We start from the raw sequence: 5,328 nt of genomic DNA, 5'->3' as shown, positions 1-5,328 counted from the left end.
CAACCCCTGGGCCTAGGAAGTCAAAAGTTCTAATGCTATAGCGTGTTGTGATTTGACACGAAGAACACACACCTTCTCTCAGTGGCCTTGACCCAAACAATCAAAGAACACAAACGCAAACACCTCTCACGAAATACACCCTGTCCTTCAAATATCTCTGAAAAGAGTCAAAAAGAAGAATGCGTCTCTTCACGAGCCGGGGAGTTCTGTTTCGCACTCTTAAGCGTTGAGCCGAAGCACTCTGCCCTCAGTTTTGGGTAAGACCGGAAGCTCTGAGGGCCCCAGTTTCAGACTCAGGACAGCAGACCCGTAATTAATGACTTTGGCCACCAGATCCCGGCTAGAGGCAATTAAGCCTTTATTTATGCCCCTAATAAGCAAGCTGCTTTTTCCTTGCTTGCACTGGGCAGGGCCAAGAATAACAACAGCCGGACGTCCTGCCACTCCTGGAAACTTCCCGTGTGTTCTGGCATCGTAGGAATCTGCCCAGCCCGCTTCAAGGTGACGTGCCACCTGCTCATAACTGACCTCACTGACCGAGCAAATGCCAGTAGACAGTCAAAGATTTCTTGATGGGAAACTGCGTCGCCAGCTAGGATGGCGACAGCCCCGAGATCACTGTTCTGGAGTCCACGGCAGAAGCGGGGCCTCTTTGTTGGTACCTCTGTCCGTCTCAGCAAAACTAGCAGTCAAGAAGTTCTTTGAAGGCAAACGTGCAATCTGATAAAAAAAAAAAAAAGCCAAACAAAACAAAGAGCCAAACTAAAAAAAAACTGTTTATGAGGCCTGGAGAGTCAACTCAGAAGTTAAGAGCCCTTGCTGCTCTTGCAGAGGACCTGGGTTCCGTTCCTATGCTCACACCAGGTAGCTCACAACCACCGGTAACTCCCAATGCCCCAGCAGCTTTCCGACCCCCCGCAGGCGCCTCCACTCACACACAGAAACCCACCCCCGCACCCAGACATGTGTACATGTAGCTAAAAAAAAAAAAAAAAATTTTTAATGCATATAGATTTTTAAAAAAAAACTGTTTATTCCTTTTCTCAGTGTTGTTTTTGTCTGATGTATCCAGAAGAAAGAACTACCACAAGTTATGTAATACCACGCAGTTGATTATATTCACAAAGCCAGTCGGGGCACTGCTAGGAACCCTGACCCTAGAAATCTGTTGTTTCTTTTGATACTATTCTTGGGGTTGCTCAGTCTCTAAACTGGGCAATTTCTGTAAATATTTCATGTATTCTTTGGGAGGTAGAGGTCTGAGTCTCCCATACTGGTCTTGGTAATTATAGAGAATCCTTAAGATAGTTTTGAGGGTTTGTTTGGTTTGCCTGAATTTGTTTTAGGTGTCTGTGCGTTAGGTGGGGTTTGTTATATGGTACAGGCTGATTCAGAATCTTCCCACCCTAGTTTAGTGAATTCTGGGATTATAATGCCCTCTACCATACCAGACAAGTTGTGTGTGTGTGTGTGTGTGTGTGTGTGTCTTGCCTACATGTAGTCTGTTTACCGTGTGTGTGCCTGGAGTCTGTCAAGGCCAGAAGAGGGAGTCAGATCCCCTGGAACTGGAATTAGAGGCACTGTGAGTGGTGAGCTGCCGCATGACTGCCGGGGGGGGGGGGGGGGGGGGGGGGGGGGGGGGGGGGGACCGGGACATAACCCTCTGCAAGAGCAGCAAGAGCCCTAACCGCGGAGGCATCTCTACACTCTGCAATCCTCTAAGGAGATATTTATATTAAAAAGATAAATTGTAGAATTGTGATTTTACCTGTGCGTGTGTGTGCACGTGTGTGCCTGTGTGAACAAGCGTGTGCTGATGTTGTGTCCAGAGGTTTACACCAGGTGTCTTCCCCTACTACTCTCCACCGTATTTTTTTAATCAAGTAACGTAGGTATATGAGTGTGTTCTGTGTGCATGCATGTCTATGCACCAGTGTGCGTCCCTGCTGCCCTCAGACACTAGGAGAGGGCAGTCAGATCCTCTGAAAGTTCTGGACGGTTGTGAGCCACCTTGTGGGTGCTGGGACTTAACCCTGAGTCCTCTGGAAGAGTGCCAGCCCTCTCAACCACTGAGCCATCTTATCTCTTCAACCCCACTACCTAGGTTTTTGAGACAGGGTCTCTCACTTAACTTGGAGCTCACCAGACAGACTGGCTGGCAAGCTCTCGAGTTCTGTGTGTCTGCCATCCTCTCGGCAATGTGTGCCGCCACGTCTGGTTTTCATGCGGGTGCTGGGGATCGAAACTCCAGTGCGCATGCTTGCGCAGCAGGCATTTTACCGTCTTGATTTGGCTTCCGAGAATTTGGCAGCCGGTGGTGCTGCTCTCTCCATTTGAACGTCACTCAGCTGCACACGTTCCACAATGGTCAGAGTACTCTTGGGCCTTTGACTTGGTCCTTCCATCTGGTGACTGACACGGTTCCCGTAGTCTCACCTTGAAGCGATGAGTAATGTGTGCTCGGTGAAACTCCCTTTCCTCCTTTCCTTCCCTGACGTCATGCTCTGCCTTCTTCCTAATATCTTTGCTTTGGGTGTTGCTCTCTGTAAAAGTAGATAAGCCAACATTGTCTTGGTGTGTGTGTGTGTGTGTGTGTGTGTGTGTGTGTGTGTGTGTGACTGTGTAGCCTTGGCTGGCTTGGATCCCTATGTCAGTGGTTCCCAACCTTCCTAATGCTGCGACCCTTTAATACAGTTCTTCATGTTGTGGTGACCTCCAACCATGAAATTATTTTTGTTGTTACTTCATAACTGTAATTTTGCTACCGGTATGAACAAATGCTCTCAAGCTTCAAGTTTTGGACAGTTCACATGGAAATGGTGCCATCTGACTACCATTTCCAACCTTGTTCAGAAATCTGGGTTCAGTGAACTACTTTCCAACTGAACAAACCAACCGTACTGACAGCACCTAGGATGTGAGAGAGGAAGACACAAGCTGCAGACCAATTCAGGCTAGGTGTCAAGTTCAAGGCCAGGCTGGGCTATCTAATAAGATGTTTTCACCAAAGCAATCAATACACAGAATTCCGAAAGACTAGGGCAACTGTGTCTCCACCACTCCGAACAATAAACCAACACGGGCGAATGGATCTGTTAGTTACACACTGAACAATACACGAAAGACAGCAAACTTAAAGTACAGAGAAAGCCATTTAACTGTAACTCCCAAGCTTTTAACATAAAATGCCTTTTTTGAGATAGTGTCTAGTTACGTGGCCCAGGATGGCCTTGCTTCCCACGCGTTGAGATTACAGGCACTTGAGATTCCAAGCATGTACCTCCAAGTCTTGCCCTCATTTTTTCTGTTGTTACCTTCCTAAATATTTAAACTTGCAGGAAAATAATACAGTGTATCAAAGCAATACATTTTATGTATTCCAGTACATCCAGTACTTTACCAAGGTTTGCATAGAGTGGAAGTCCATAAGATAAAACCATTCCAAGAAAATACACACATAGCCAAGACTCGCAAGAGACAGGAAGCGGGAAGCGCGTTACCCTGCCTCGAAGGAAATTAAGTTACAAAGTACAGAAATCATTTCAGATTACAGTACCTCTTGTTTAAAATCACACAAATAGGCCTTTAAGTTTTACCCTTGGTGGTGGAGTGTGTGGAGGATGTATACCATGGCGTCATTGTGGAAGTCAAAGCATCACCACGGGAGCCGGTTCTCGCCTTCCTTCCACCATGCTGGTACCAGAGGCTGAACTCAGATCCTCGGGCAACAAGCACCTTTACTCCCTGAGTCACGTCACTGGCTCACAATTGGATGCTTGTCACTACAAATTTGTCACTACAAATACATAGTCAGCAATAGACAGCTCATCAGCCAAAGACACCTGCTACGGCACCTGATCACCTGAGTCCAATCTGCAGAACCCAGGTGGTGGAAGGTGAAAACTGACACCTGCCGGCCGTCCTTGGTATTACACGCTGTGGCATGGGTATGCCCACACAACACACAATAAACAAACAGATAATATTTAAACTATGGATCTTACTATTAAACGTGTGGAAAGGGGGCTCTTTGTTTATTGACTTTCACCCGTTTCCACCATAAGGAGAGAGGAGTGAAAGCATCTGGCTTTTCTGTGTCTATGTTCTAATGAGTTAATATGTTTGTATTTCCTAATCTAGATAACATCTTCAAAGGCTTGAGTCAGGGCAGTCACAAAGACGTATTAATCCAATCTTTGAGGATGGTAATTAGCTCTGCAGGTATGCAGGGTAAGTTCTAAGCCTTCATAATCTTCCCGACTTCAAACAAATTGTTTATCCTCAGTTTGAATTCCTTTAAGGAGAAAAAAAGAAAGGGAACCTTAGACCTCTCAGATAATTCAATACATCTTGGCTAGTGATGGAATTATTCTTTGTGATAACCAGGCATGATCCGAGTTTGGCTTCTCAACCCTCGGTCCCACTGTGTGATAGCACAGGTTCTCCTGTTCACACAACATGTGAACATATAACAAATGGGTTCTAGCCATGTGGCAGCTTGGGCACCCTTGTTCTCACGCCTGCCGTGTCCTTGGGCTGCAGCGTGGTGGTCTGGACGTGCCTGTTTTCACACCTGCTGTGTTTCAGGGCTGCCATGTAGTTTCCTATGCACGCCTGTTTGCCGGCTGGCCTTTCCCGTTATGCCACCATGTGACGGCTCGAGCACGCCTGCTTGCTGGCTTTCTGTGTCCTACGGCTGCCATGTGGTGGCCTGTGCTCGCCCATTCACACACCTGCCGTGTTCTAGACCCACCAAGTAATGGCATAGTCACAATGCTTATTGTCAGCTTAGACTCACCTGTTGGAGCACACACCACCTCCCAGGGCCGCCACACGTCGGCGGGAGTGTGCTTATTCCCATGCCTGCAGCGTTCCAGCGGCACCATGTGTTGGCACCAGGCATCTTTGCTCACCAGCCTCCTGAGTTACAGCCCTGTGTTGTCAGAGTTTAGGTGAGCTCCGCACTCACGTGTGAGCCACATATCAGTTACATCGTGTTGCGGCGCACCTGGCAGCCATGTTCCAGGCCTGCAAAGGGTGGGAGAGGGTTCACTCGCAAGTTGTGTCCCGGCATCTCCAGGTGGGTGCCAAGCTTACCTATCTCCGTGTGGTGGCCTGGGCATTTCTGTTCACAGGTTTGCTGTGTCCCAATGCTGCCACCTGGTGACCTGTGCGTGTATGTTCACTCGCCTGTTGTGTCCCAGCACTGCCATCTGGTGGCCTATTTACATATCTGTTTACATACTTGCCGTGCCACAAAGCCACCATGTGGTGACCTGGACATGCATGTTTGAATGCCTGCTGTGTTCCAGCGCTATTACTAGGCTG

General features: G+C 47.9%; 1 long non-coding RNA gene across 1 annotated transcript; it reads right to left on the bottom strand.

Moving 5' to 3' along the window:
* Positions 1 to 1,661: 1,661 nt before the first annotated feature.
* LOC125414670 (uncharacterized) lies at positions 1,662 to 5,128 on the bottom strand. The gene is made up of 3 exons (XR_014997607.2): positions 4,799 to 5,128; positions 3,597 to 4,294; positions 1,662 to 2,543 (listed from the first exon to the last, which is right to left on the bottom strand). It is a non-coding gene; the product is annotated as an uncharacterized LOC125414670 (long non-coding RNA).
* Between the last annotated feature and the right edge of the window lie 200 nt (positions 5,129 to 5,328).

This window comes from Myodes glareolus, chromosome 17 (assembly GCF_982192425.1).
Source record: "Myodes glareolus chromosome 17, mMyoGla1.1, whole genome shotgun sequence".
NCBI classification, from domain to species: Eukaryota; Metazoa; Chordata; class Mammalia; order Rodentia; family Cricetidae; genus Myodes; species Myodes glareolus.
Note: the sequence above shows the minus strand (reverse complement) of the source record. Positions and strands in the feature narration are given on the sequence as shown.